This window comes from Protopterus annectens, chromosome 2.part1 (genome assembly GCF_019279795.1).
Source record: "Protopterus annectens isolate FY-2018-M chromosome 2.part1, PAN1.0, whole genome shotgun sequence".
NCBI classification, from domain to species: domain Eukaryota; kingdom Metazoa; phylum Chordata; order Ceratodontiformes; family Protopteridae; genus Protopterus; species Protopterus annectens.
In genome coordinates this window covers 68,100,238-68,115,382 of record NC_056729.1, presented here as the reverse complement: position 1 = coordinate 68,115,382, position 15,145 = coordinate 68,100,238, and positions in this window count along the sequence as shown.

The following is a 15,145-nucleotide window of genomic DNA, read 5'->3' as shown; positions in this document are numbered from 1 at the left end:
AGCTGTTTACTGCATTCTTGTTTGATAATATCCATTTTGTTTTCAATTTATTCATTTTTAGTGACAGTTCTTGGATGTTTGTTATTATAAGATGTAGTTCTTTCTTCACTGCACTCTCCTGGTGTGGGTTCTTCACGTTGCTCATGTTTTTAGTGACAGTTCTTGGATGTTTGTTATAAGATGTAGTTCTTTCTTCACTGCACTCTCCTGGTGTGGGTTCTTCATGTTGCTCATGTTTTTAGTGACAGTTCTTGGATGTTTGTTATTATAAGATGTAGTTCTTTCTTCACTGCACTCTCCTGGTGTGGGTTCTTCACGTTGCTCATGTTTTTAGTGACAGTTCTTGGATGTTTGTTATTATAAGATGTAGTTCTTTCTTCACTGCACTCTCCTGGTGTGGGTTCTTCACGTTGCTCATGTTTTTAGTGACAGTTCTTGGATGTTTGTTATTATAAGGTGTAGTTCTTTCTTCACTGCACTCTCCTGGTGTGGGGTCTTTGAGTTGCTCATGTTTTTAGTGACAGTTCTTGGATGTTTGTTATTATAAGATGTAGTTCTTTCTTCACTGCACTCTCATGGTGTGGGGTCTTTGAGTTGCTCATGTTTTTAGTGACAGTTCTTGGATGTTTGTTATTATAAGGTGTAGTTCTTTCTTCACTGCACTCTCCTGGTGTGGGGTCTTTGAGTTGCTCATGTTTTTAGTGACAGTTCTTGGATGTTTGTTATTATAAGGTGTAGTTCTTTCTTCACTGCACTCTCCTGGTGTGGGGTCTTTGAGTTGCTCATGTTTTTAGTGACAGTTCTTGGATGTTTGTTATTATAAGATGTAGTTCTTTCTTCACTGCACTCTCATGGTGTGGGGTCTTTGAGTTGCTCATGTTTTTAGTGACAGTTCTTGGATGTTTGTTATTATAAGGTGTAGTTCTTTCTTCACTGCACTCTCCTGGTGTGGGGTCTTTGAGTTGCTCATGTTTTTAGTGACAGTTCTTGGATGTTTGTTATTATAAGATGTAGTTCTTTCTTCACTGCACTCTCCTGGTGTGGGTTCTTTGAGTTGCTCATGTTTTTAGTGACAGTTCTTGGATGTTTGTTATTATAGGATGTAGTTCTTTCTTCTCTGCACTCTCCTGGTGTGGGGTCTTTGAGTTGCTCATGTTTTTAGTGACAGTTCTTGGATGTTTGTTATTATAAGATGTAGTTCTTTCTTCTCTGCACTCTCCTGGTGTGGGGTCTTTGAGTTGCTCATGTTTTTAGTGACAGTTCTTGGATGTTTGTTATTATAAGGTGTAGTTCTTTCTTCACTGCACTCTCCTGGTGTGGGGTCTTTGAGTTGCTCATGTTTTTAGTGACAGTTCTTGGATGTTTGTTATTATAAGATGTAGTTCTTTCTTCACTGCACTCTCATGGTGTGGGTTCTTCACGTTGCTCATGTTGAGATCTCCAGTAGGAAAGTTTTTGACAGGAATAATTAAAAAATTCTCTTGAGTATGTATTAATTTTTAGAAAATAATAAAGAGTCTATGTTAATCTAACTTTTAGTATACTTTTAGTTACATTTTTCTAAAAATTAAAGTATATTTCCAGTCAGGATATTAAAATCTAAGCAGAGCTATGGCTTTCTACTGCTATCAGACTGGATTCTTGGCCACGCCCCATGATAGCTGCCTTCTAAAGATATTCATAATAAAGCACTCTGTATACTTATTTAATTACACACTTTAAGATATTTAAAGCACTAATTGCACAATCATTTGTCAGACACATGTACACCTAGTGCTAGCAACATGTATTAAAAGCAAACAAACAAAAAAATAGGCTATATGTCTATGAGAAATACACATGCTGTAGTTTCCTATACTTGAAGGAATCTCACCATCTTTTAACTGAGAAGCTCTGCCCCTCTCTCTATCCTTCTAAGTAGTGTGTAAAAAGTGAACCATAGCTTTTCTTACAATTCATAAGAGTAAGTATATTCACTGAAAGGCATGTCAACACATTTAGATGTTAGCACACTGCATTTTCATTCAAATTATACATCACAAATATTAATATTTAAAAATTAAATATTTATTTGTTGTGAAAGGAATCTCTTTTTGTCTCAGTTCTATGACCACATGTATGAAACATGCTGTCATGTTCACATTTTTTTTTTAATCAGAGAAAATCTTTACTCCTCAAATGTACAGACCTTTCGGATTCCTGGGCTTGCTTCTGGAATTCACCTTTTGAAGTCTGTCTGTCAAGATAAAAGAGCAAAACAGCAATGCACATCCTACCAGGCAAAGTTTGAATAAAGGAGGGCAGACAAAGTGTAAGCTATAATGAAAGACTCTTATAAATAAAACACAGAGCTTATTTATAGTGAAAATAACTGCTGCCTTTCATGTTTACAAAGTGTCATGCACATTAAAAATAAGCTGATGTAACTGTAATAAGATATGCTATGCAGCCATTTCTCAGAATTCATGTTTTAATCAGCTAAAAATGCATTAACATTTAAAAAGATGGTTCTGAAGATTTTTAGGAGCTTTTTTATTTTTATTGGAGATAAAAAACAAACCTTAGTTCTATTATCAAATGGTTTATCTTTTGAGTTAAATTTGCTACATGTTTTACTTGAAATCTGACTGCTTATTAGTATATGAAGGTTTATTGGCATTACAGTGCATTAACTGCAGTGTTTCTTTTTTATATATTGCAGGAATGTTACACTTGCAAACATATTTGTTTGATGTAGCTATTTGCTGTAATTTATTTTCACATTTACTAAGAAGATAAACCAGATAAGACCAATATTCCTTTACTGATTACCAAGGAGCTTCAACATTTAGTACACAGCATCAGCAAAGGGGTCTTTTCTTACTTTAGACAAGTGTTTTCATCTTTGTACCCAGACAACTACACCTTATATGCATTGTTTGCTTGCCTCCTTCACTGATATGCAAACAAATGAAGCACTTGTTAAGAATATTCATGATATGTTAAACAATATATTGTGTACATTATACTATGTGTAATGGTACTGCCAATGCCTTGGAAGGCTGCATCCTTCTCTTACAGAAAAGATCATAAGGTTGTAAGGTTTATGATGACACTTATTGCTGAGATCCACATTCCAGTACTGACATTAAAATGCAATACTTGGGGCTGCTACACTCCTGAGGTGGTATGCATTGGAAGAAATGTTAAACTGAATCTGGCTGAGATGGTGGTAGCATAGGTGGGGACATCTGTTGTGAATATAGTGTGAAAAAATAATACTTGTGATTATTGGTTTCTACTGATATCTGAAAAGGTGGCTTCCCCCCTTAAGTATTATGAAATGTTTTTGCTGCTTGACTTCTACTTATAGTAATACTCAAATAAAACTAGAACATCAGAACAGGGTTTTGTGAGAGATCTTCATTCAGCCAGCACGTTATCCTAACACCTCTCAACTGTCCAGATTTTCACAGAAATGTGCAGATTTTTGCTTCATATTTTTGTCTGTTCCTTATAAAATGTCTGTTTTTCTGTCAAATCACTGGGATGATGTGAAGATTGAAGTCAATAAATAATTACATACATTTGAGTTTCAGACTTCAGATCCTTCAGAAAAGGTATGTTAACACAAACCCCATTATTCTAGCAACTTTCTAAGTTTATAAGAGTAGTATTTAAAATCTGTACCTATTTTTAGGCCTTTATCCCCACATTCTGTCAGAGTTTTCTAGATTTTTTGCACTAAGAGATTGTGAGATATGATTATCCAGCAAAAGATTTATGATAACATGCATGAAGGCTGAAGTCACCCTCACCTAGGAGAAGTACCTCTAAACTGTTTTTCTTTTAGAGCAGTGTCCTTCTGTGTCATACTTACAGGAGCTTAACAGCATAAGCCAACCACTCAGTTACAACACCGTGTCTGCTTGTATAAGCTCCAGATAGAATAAGACACTAACTTCTTCTAACAATGCTACTTCTCGTGTGTGGTATTAAGCCTCATAATCTTAGGCAACACCACACAGGGTTGAAAGTTTTTTAGCACCTCATAAATCTCCAGGTAGAGGGTGCTATGTTAATAAAAACAAGGAAAAAGGTAATCTTACCACTATTCTCATCTCTTATCAGACCAGTCATCAGATACAGTGCCACCTTTGGTATGTACAAAAGCAATTATATTATTCAGCTGAAAATGCCTCAGTGTTTTTAACCAAATAATTCAAGGCCTTAGATTTCCAAGATGTCTGCACACTGATCAACAGCTTAATTTCAGCTCTCTCAGTGTGAAACAATAAACTGAGAGATAAGGGCTAGTAATCTTGATGGCTGCAGTAAAATTCAACTACTAGCTAGTAAGTACATTGCCTGGATGCCAGCAAATAAGAAAGTTAGGGTGTGTGAAAGAACATCAACAAGAAAAGGTGAAGAGAAAACATTGGGAAGAATCCAGCAGCTCTTCAGCAAAAAGTAGTTCAAGCTCCAAAAATAAATCTGTTGTGCTCAGAGCTGATTAAAATAAATGAAACATTGAAAGAGTATATAAACTCAAATAACAAAAGGGTGTAATAATGGAAACATTTTAAACAGCTATTCAAATGAACTGATAAAACTGCAAAAAAAAATTAGAGGTCAAAATGAAGAACAGGCTGACTTTGTATGAGACTGCTCAAGAACAGCTGTTTCAAAAAATGGTAGAAGTGGAAGACAGAGACTACAATAAAAAAAAAATAATTTTCTGCTGCACAAGAGAAACTGGAAGGGAAAGACTGTACTGATTTTATGAAGGCACATCTAAGCGACTGGACTGTTATTCAGCAGCAGGAATTGTTAATTGAAAGGGCACATTGTGTGCATGCTCCAAACCTGGCCACGAGAAAGCAGCCACAGACCTGTGTTAGTAAAGATGCAATCATTCTAGCAGAACAAGTTAATTTTGACAAAGCTGTGGCTGAAGGGCAAAGTATTAAAAACTGGACACAGTAGAGTGTGGAAAAAGATTATTTACTGTACATTGAGCAGAAGAGAAACAAATTTATCCCAGCAATCAGGGAATGTTGACAGGCAGGTATGAGATTCAAGCTGCTGTCCAGCTGTGTTCAAAATATTATTTCGCTGAGGATCAAAGTCATTGTTTGATGCAGAACAGGCTAAGGAGGAAATACAAAGGTTTGTCCTACAAAAAGTGAGCCATCAAACAGAAGGGGATTCTGCTTCTCATTTTTCTGATAATATAGCTCATAGAGAGAGAGACCTTGCCAGTGAATTTTTTTCCAATCTTTCAAAGGAAAAGGCTTGAGACATAGCAAAAAAAGCAAAGGAGTTGACTAGAAGAATCAGAAGTACCTTGGACTTGAACCAGAGTCTGGGGTTGGGAAATGGAGATGAAAGTGAATAAGACCATCTACACTGAAATGAATGAATAAATGTGAGATTATAAAGCATCAATCACATTTGTGAAATATGACTTTACAAGAAAAATTGTCTGAGAAAGATTGGACTTTTGTTGACTTTGTTAAACTTATGGGGGACTGAAAAGCACATTTTAAGTCATTAATGTTTGGAAGGACACTAAAAGGGATAAAAAAGAAAAGAAAGTAACTAAAAGTAAAACAATTTTTGTCCTTAACAGTATCTGTATAAATATTTCATGAAATATATTGCATGTTATATAGTAAAACATTTTCAGTGATTGTTTTATAAGATAGATACTAAAATAAACAAGTAGTTTTTCTTCTTTTTTAATTTTAAGAAATGTAGGCATTACAATGTAAAAAGAGAAGAATATCTGGACAAAAGCATGTTTACGTTATTATGATGTAATCCTGGGTTGTTGGGTTGGGGGTGGGGTGTAAACGTTCGCTGCTTATAATATATAGAGAGTTGAGAAGTTTTCTCTTTCTTTAACTTAAGTGAATGCCTGGATTAATGGCTGGATTATTGCCTTTGGTTTAAACTAATAACAAGTTTCTTGTGCAAGCATGTGGTCTTTTAAAAAATAAGAGAACACAGTGAATGTAACAAAAAAATTCCTTTACCAAATAAATGTTCATTATGAGTCGGGAAGTCTGCAGCTGAGGGCACTTATATATTCTTTTCTTATGCTTCCATGGAGGCAAACTGGCAGCCAATAAATCTAAAGAGTTTCATACATTGTTTGATAAGAGAAATGTAAAATTAAAAGGTACAAGAGCAAGCAACTTAGTAAAAAATAAAGAATGAAATTATTGGAAGTGAATAAGAGATAGCAGCTTTCTTTGTACCTAAATACTGCAGTGCATTTAGTACAACAGTGTATAATTTTGTTTTATTTAAAGATGGCCAGTGCACTTTTTAAGGTTAAAAGTTAATGTTTTTGAAAGTATACAAGCTGTTTTGCACAACTGGGAGTGGAATAAAGACAAAAACAGACAGCAGTTAATATAAGTAGGAGCACAGGCTGTAACATGCACCTCAGCACAGATAACCTTAATTTTAGGTTAGGTAATACATGTGGGTGCAACAGTTGTTTTGGGGCAATTGTTTCTATCATGAGGATTAAAATTACTTATTTGAAGATATATGTAGTTTTGTGTGTTTGTTTAAAGGGTTTCATTAAAACAGAAGGACAAATTATTAAAAATTGAAGACAGTAAAGTGTTGAAAATGATTATTCACTATACACCAAGCAGAAGAGAAGCAAGTTTATCTCAGTAAACAGGGAAAGGTGAGAGGCAGGTGTGACACTGAAGCTGCTGTCCAGCTATCTTCACAATATTTTTTCCTGGAGGATCAAAGTGATTGTTTGATGCAGAACACACTAAGGAGGAAATAAAAAAAAGTTTGTCCTACAAAAAGTGAGTCATCAAACAGAAGGGAACCCTGCTTCTCATTCTTCTGATAATAAAGCTGTAAAATGTGGCATAGGTTCAAATGAAGGTGACAAAAACTGTATAAAGGATCAACCTGCCAAACATTAGTGAGTACAAGTAACACAAAAACTGGAAAAAGACATTTAAAAAAGCTGCTATACATAATATGTGGGAATAATAACTTCTTATTGTAATAGTTACACTATCCACATTATTTTGGAACATGAATGGCCTCACAGGTATAGACTAAAAGGTAAGAGTATTGAATTATATTAAGAAATGCAGAGTCCAAATAGCAAAGCTACAGGAGGCACTTTTCGAAAAATGTGAGCATGTGAATTTGCTAAAGAAAGAATTTCAGGATGGATATATAGCATAATATCAGGGTCAGAGGAAAGGGGGAGTAATTGATAGAGGTGCTCCAATAGAGATAAGAGGAAAAAAGATAATATTGATAGATTTCTGGTAGTAAGGTGATACTGGCAATGGATAAGGATTATAATGGTATGTATTTCTATTCCACCCAAAATGTTATATTATGGAGTTTAAGAAAATGTTGGGAGAACTACTGATCTTTCAGCAGGGAATATTACTTATAGGTGGATACTGGAACTTGATTTGCAACTGTGAGGATGTATCTGGTGGATCTAGAAGGGAAAATATGACAAAAGAGGTTATATTTCTGAAGAAATATATGAAAATATTTGTATAGAAGATGTGAATTCAGTACTAGGAACCTGTAGAGAATTTACATATTATTCTCCAAGGTATCATAACTGGTCTGTACTAGACAGAAGCTATATTTCACAAGAACATAGTGCCAATAATAACTAATATAAAAATGCAGGCTAATGAAGTAAAATAAAACACTGGCAGTTCCACACCTACTTGTTAAAACGAGAGGGATTTAAGGACTGTGTTGTGGGAATTATTTGAGATTTATTAGGGAAGATAGAAATTTCTTCAGAAGTTATAGCTAGTGAGTGGGACAAAATGAAAGTAGAGTTTAAAAACATGGTAGAAAAACACCTTCAGGAATGCATGGATCATGCAATCCCAAATAAAACCAAGACCCAATCCTCCAAAGGCAGACGTCCTGTCTGGTGGACCCCAGCCATAAACAAACTATACAATAGAAGGAGGAAGCTACTACATGATAGAGCAAAATCTCAAAAAGGGAAGGCATCTCTGATCAGTATTGGCAAAAAACTACGGGCACTCATAAAATCATCTAAGGCCAGCTTCGAGAGAAAAATTGCACAGGACACTAAGGATAATCACAAGGCTTTCTTTAGTTATGTTAGGAACCTGGGTGGGAATTCCCAGATATGCTCAGAATTAGTCCAAAATGACAAAAAATACACCGAGCCCACAGACATTGCCAACATCCTAGCTGACAGGTTCAGTGCAAACTTCTCCCTCCCTCCCCACCAAAAGGGCAAATATCTATCCCAACAGAGTGCTGCCCCCCTGACATCTCAGATGCTCAGGTAAGAGCCGCTCTCTCCAAAGCAAACAACACAGCATCAATGGGACCAGATGGTGTCCCGGGCTGCGTCCTACATGAACTCCAGGAAGAGCTAAACCCAAACATAAAACTACTGTTCAATCTTAGCCTTACTACAGGATATGTACCCAAAGAGTGGCGTACAGCAACAGTGGTCCCTCTCCACAAAGGTGGTGCCTCAACGGATCCTGGAAACTATCGCCCCATAAGCCTGACTAGCTTGGTCTGCAAAGCTATGGAAAGGATCATCATGGACCTCATAAATAAAGATATTGGGGACGTACAGACACTGGATCCTACCCAGTTTGGCTTTGTTAAGGGCAGATCCTGCCTCTTAAACCTGGTTGATTTCTTTGAAACAGTCACCAAGGCCATTGACGATGGGAAGGTGGTCCACACAGCCTACCTGGACCTTGCAAAAGCCTTCGATACAATACCCCACTCGGGCATTATAGATAAGCTCACCAGCTTAAATATAAACCCCTATGTCACTAGATGGGTTGCAAACTGGCTCAAGGACAGAACCCACATGGTTAGAATTGCTGGAGCCATGTCAGACTCCAAACCAGTTACAAGTGGCGTCCCACAAGGCTCAGTCCTGGGACCTCTCTTGTTCGGTATATATTTCTCGGCAGTACAGGCCAACATGGAAGGACTGTGGCTGACCAAGTTCGCAGATGACTGCAAACTGGGCGTCATAATCAACTCTCCAGCCGACACAAGCATCCTCCAAAAGGGCCTCATAGAAACAGACAACTGGTGCCAGAGCCATGGCCTCAAGCTAAATGCCAAAAAGTGTATAGTCATCCCCTTTGGCAAAAACAAAGTGCCCACAAATTACCACATAGGTGGTAATCCATTAAGTACAGAAGAAGTCATTAGACACATGGGGACCCAAGTTGATAGCAATCTCTCATTTGACAACCACATGGCCAAAGTGGTTAGAAAAACATTTTATATAGCCCACCTAATCATGAAGGGATTCACATCTAGATCAGGGGAGGTCATCGTGCCTCTTTACTCATCCCTCATCAGGCCCATAATTGAGTACAATGCCCCTTTTGGGATGTACCTTACCAGACACCTGCAGCAACTGGAAAGACCCCAAAAGTACCTCACCAAGAGGATCAAAGGGCTCAAACAGATGCCATATGCTGCCCGGTTAAAGAAACTCCAGCTCTACTCAGTGGCATACCGCCTGCTCAGAGGCGATATGTGCCTGACGTATAAAGCCATGTCCAACCCGGAATTAATGGACATGCTGCACCTCAGAAAATCCAAATCCCATCGAGCTACGTGCTCGAGAGACTTGAACCTCAGCACTGAAATAAATAGGACATGCTGGAGGGACAGATTCATAACCCAGAGGCTCCCTTCACTCTGGAATAAAATCCCAGTCCAGGTTGGGCAGAGTCCCACATTGACTCTCTTCAAGAGGAATCTTGATGAGTGGATGGGAGATCGTAGGTTTACCCCGGCTATCACTTCTGTGTCACTGTTAGACAGGGGCACAGTATACTAACCTCAAAAAAAGGCATAGCAAAATTAATTTAAAATGGGTGGCGAAAGCCAAACACACTCTGGCTAGGCTTATAAATGCCCTAGGGCAGATAGCCTAGTATGAACCTATGAACCTATGAACCTAAGTAACAACAATTATTTAGAGGGGTGACAAAGGTTAAAGTATTGCAGAATGAGGGGAATCTTACAGAAAAAGAAGAGGCACAACTGCAGAGTGCTAAAGTCAAAAAAGGGAGTACCTGGATAATATGAATGAGTTTAGAAAGATTGCTGTCAAGCAACTGTTTATTGATAATAACTCCAGTGCACAGAAACATTTAGCACAATGACTTAGGCAAAAGAAATTTGAAAGGGTTGTTGCCAAACCTAGGGCGCCTAAAACAAGAAAAATAACAACAGATCCTGTAGAGGTATTAGAGATATTTCAAAAATTTTATGAAAAATTGTATAAAGCAGTGAAATGTGGAAATCAAGAAAGAACAGAAATTGAAATATTTATGGAGGACTGAAGTATGCCAAGGTTAGAGGTAGATGAGGTTTAACAATTAACAGTTGAGGATACGAGATAAAAACAGTGATTTATAATCAATCAATCTGTAGGAAAGTCTCCAGGAATAGATGGTATTCTTGTAGAAGTTTGGAAGCCAGGAAGGAAGACAGTGGTAAAGATCTGGAAAGTTTTGTTTAACGGTATTTAAAAAGTGGGATGTAGTACCTAAAGATGGTAAAGACCCATCAGACTCAGCTTCATATAGACCCATTTCAATTTTAAACCATGATTATAGTGTTTGTGTCTATAATATCTAAAAGAATGGCAAAGGTGTTGCCAAAATTGATTGATATGGATCAATGTGCTTTTATGGAGGGGAAGCAAACATTTGACAACATTAATAGAACAATGATGATCCAGATGGAAACAGAATGTAAGAAAATGCCACTGTTGGTAGGTTCTGATGTAGAGAAAGCATTCAACAGAGTAAGCTGGGATTTTATGGGTAGGGCAATGGAAGAATTTGCACTCCCTGATACAATGATAAGGTTAATTAGGAGGATATATGAGGGACTGGAGGCAAAAATTAAAGTAGGAGGGTTCCTCTCTAATAGATTGTATCTGAACATAGGAACTAGGCAGGGTTGTCCTCTTTTCCTTTGTTGTTTACCTTATCATTAGCAAATAAAACAAGCGATTCAGAAATTCAAGGATATAATTGGTATGGAAATCAAGAAAATTTGGCTTTATTTGCAGACAATATTATTTTGTAATTGATAGGGCGGCCACGGTGGTGCAGTGGTTAGCATTGCCGCCTCACAGCAAGAGGTTCTCCGGTTCGATCCTCGGCTGGGGTGCCTTCTGTGCGGAGTCTGCATGTCCTCCCTGTGGTCGCGTGGGTTTCCTCCGGGTGCTCCGGTTTCCTCCCACATCCCAAAGACATGCTGCAGGTGGATTGGACACTCTAAACTGGCCCTAGGTGTGCGTGTGAGTGTGCCTTCTGTGGAAGGTTGGGCGCCGGGCTGGCAACTCGACACTGTGAAAGTCCACTGCCATTCAATGTGCGGACAGGTGATCCGCTGTGGCGACCCCTAACCGGGATAAAGCCGAAAGAAGAAGAAGAAGAAGAAGAATTATTTTGTAATTGATAAAACCAGAAACATTTTGAGACAGTTTCAAGTCTTCTAGGGATATAAAATTAATGAAGATAAAACAAAGGCTATAGCTGGAATGTATGTATCTATACATGAATTTATTCAGGAATACCTATGTTTATGCAGACACAATAAATGAGGTATTTAGGAGTATGGATTAAAAATGATTCTGTTTTGGCAGCTAAGGATATGTGAGAAGAAGCTAAATGAAAGATAATACAAAAACTGCAAAACTGGAAGCTCTTGTTTATGTATATGGATAACAGGATACAAGCAGTGAAAATGTTTTTATTGCCTTTAGTTTTATACACAGGGTAAGAAGTGGTATTTATACTGACATTATGGGACGGAACTTCAGTAGTAGTTCTTCCACACCAGAAATTCGGAGGGTAGGGCTTTCAATACAGGAGACATTATGAAACAAATCTTCCATGGTGGGACTGCGACTAAAAGAATCACATGGGAGTGTAACTTTAAGCCACCAAACTTTTTGACACTTTGTATACACAGTTACTTCTCTTGCTGCATATAGTGTAAGCTGAAGCCTCCAACTCTTTGCTTCCTGATGAGCTTGCTGGGCTGTGAGAATCAATGACAGTTACTGCAGTAGAAGATCAGTATGGCAGCTGTTCTGCACAACATTACCTTACTAGAACTGATTTCTTAAATCTTATGTAAGCTGTACTGTTAGATGCACAGATTACTGTTGGGTGGTCACTTGCTGATGATGTCAGTATCTCCATGTTAGTTATTATTCAGTTGTACATCACAAGGGTTACTACAAGTGTACACTGCTGTCGAGCAAATTACTTACAGACGTAGCTAAACATTCAGTTCAGATGAACCTAATTTTTCATGGGGCAACTCACTAAATTACTTACAGAGATAACCAAACATTCAGTTCAGATAAACCTTTTTAACTATGGATGGGGAAACTTGCTATTGAAATGTACTGACAAATTGGAATGCATCCATTTTGGATTGCAATCCATGCATTTGTTCAGTGGGCAGCCAAATATTATATGGCAGTATTTTCAGATATGCCTCATTCTGCTACTAAGACAAGTTCTGTGTTGCTATACTGTTAGTCGTCTGTGCCAAGCTACTGATTTTATATAACTGCTCTCACTATTGTGTTTAACAGTACATATTCTCATTTTCGTTACTAAATAACTCACTTGCCTTTGAAGCCAAAATGATCAGAAGGTTGTTCTAGTCCCACAGCAGGTGACTGGATTCATTTTCCTTTTTTCCAGTACTGACAATGCAGTGTAGCATGGTGGTGGGAAGGAGGAAGGGGTGCTTCACTACTGGGGTACAATCTTTCAGATGGGTTATTAACCTAAGGTCCCACATGTCTGAGATGATGTTAGTGCAGGTAGATGTGTAAAATCTCATGGCACTTATTAGAAAGAGTAAGAAAATGTTTCCAGTATCCTGCTCAAATTTTGTCTATTCAGTTTGTATAGCACCTCAGGTCTTCACTGATAACAGACCACAATAAGCAAGACTAAACCAGTCAACTAAAACACATGAACAAATGGTAATCTAATGCTCTAACAAAATGTACAATGCCTATCATATCAGTGATATTGCAGTAGATATCATTACCTGTAGCTGGGCTGTGAATTTGTACTTAATGTATGTGTAATTAGAATATGAATGTAGAAGCCAGTTACACCCTTTTGTGTACCATTTGTGCTAAATATCTCACATTGAGGTATTCTTTGTGGCTGTTATGTTTTGTAGTGTGGGCAGTACTGAAAGGCAAACAATGCAAAAGGCCAAAAACTTTCCCTTTTTCAGATCGTCTAGTCCTCCTGCAGTCCTGAAGGAGCATGGTCTTACTTACTGGGCATGGGTAATCCCTCATGGGAACAGCATGAGCAGCCATGACAGGGTTTGCTATGACAGATCAATGCGTTTGGTGGCCATGATAAGATTTTACTACAGTGCTGCTGCAGTGCTAGTGACATGACTGACCATGTCATCTTTAAAAAAGGCATCAGTCATCAATACAGTGCATACTGCCACACTTTGGGGATGTAACCTACTAAGCAACAGAGAGATGTCAAGACCGTTCTATTATCCTTGTCTGGATCTGATGCTCGAAGAATCATTCCTGTGTCATCTTTCATGTTGGTGTGTGTGTGTGTGTGTGTGTGTGTGTGTGTGTGTGTGTGTGTGTGTGTGTGTGTGTGTGTGTGAATGCATGCATGTGTCTGCATGTGTGTATGTATCTTTGAATTCCTAGGCAGTATTATATTTAAAAAATTAAAAATATATATCTATGTATTCAGAATAGCTGCTCCCGCTCTATTTTTATGTTCCCTCTATCCAGTGTTTCTAGTGTAGGAAACTGAGGGATGCAGAATGGGTAGGCATCTAGCTAAGGGATGCTTAGCTGGGTATATAACTCACATTATTTTAGACTTTGCACTGTATGCAGATTTCCCTTTGGGTGGCACCTTAACATTTAATGTTACTGTTGACATTCTTTCATAGATAGCACTGAACCTGGGGTACTGACATGTATTCTAATGTCCAGGACTCAGGACATATGGTTGAACCTGATACTACTCAAGTGTCTCATGCTGCTGCTGCCAATCTCATAACTCCCACCAAACGGAGTGTGAGTGTGTACAGGGAGGCATGAATACAAAGTGTGTTAGTATGCCCCTCCCTGGTGCTTGACATTGATACTGTGATAAAGGTGTCATAGAGTGTGGATTCAGGTTCCTCTGAGGAGGCCACATCTGCAATGGTTACACCCCAGCACCACGGTTTCCTATTTAGAAAATTTGTGACATTACATAGCAGCACTGCAGCAGGCATGACAGTTTCTCAGATCCTGTCACAGTTTCAAGTTACTTCTAATATCTGATTCCACAATGCAACCCCAGATGTACAAAGGTGCATAGAGGTGTGCACATGGTAAGGAGTATAATCCAAGCATTGTTTGTTGCCATGCACAGGTGTAGCACGTGCAGCAGCAGATGCAGGGAAAAGCCAGGTACATGGGCTTCCTCGTGGGCTGGGAGCCTTGTCACCCCAAGGAAACTGCTTTTCCCTTCTTGCAAGTAAATATCAGAATATTTTGAATAAGGTTTATTTGAATATTGAAAAAAACATCAAATTTTCATGGAATTAGGCATTTTAGGATGCAGCATTCCTTTACCATGATTTGTACTTGTGTTTATATGTAGTACTTATAATATTGTCAGTTTGCTTTGTTAAGTGTTCAGTACTTAAGATTTGTTTTACTTGTGCATATCTATAGGTAGGTTTCAATTTACCTCCTTGAGCTTCAACTGGATGAGATGCCATCTGGTTCAGTTCACCTAGATGAACCTGAGCTCTTTGTCTACTGTTTTCTACAAGAAAGTGATGGCACACATTATACATTACTGCCAGGAGTGATTTGTTTCATTAGGGGGATTTCCTCCTTCTTCATGATTGTGTAACTTTTGAGTTGGAATATATATCTATATCTATCTATCTATCTATCTATCTATCTATCTATCTATCTATCTATCTATCTATTTATCTATACATAAGGGTGTGGGGGCTTGCCCCCTCATATGGGGGTGCAGTGGGGCTCAACCTCCACTGCAAAAAAAACACCTTATTCTTTTGTTTTTCT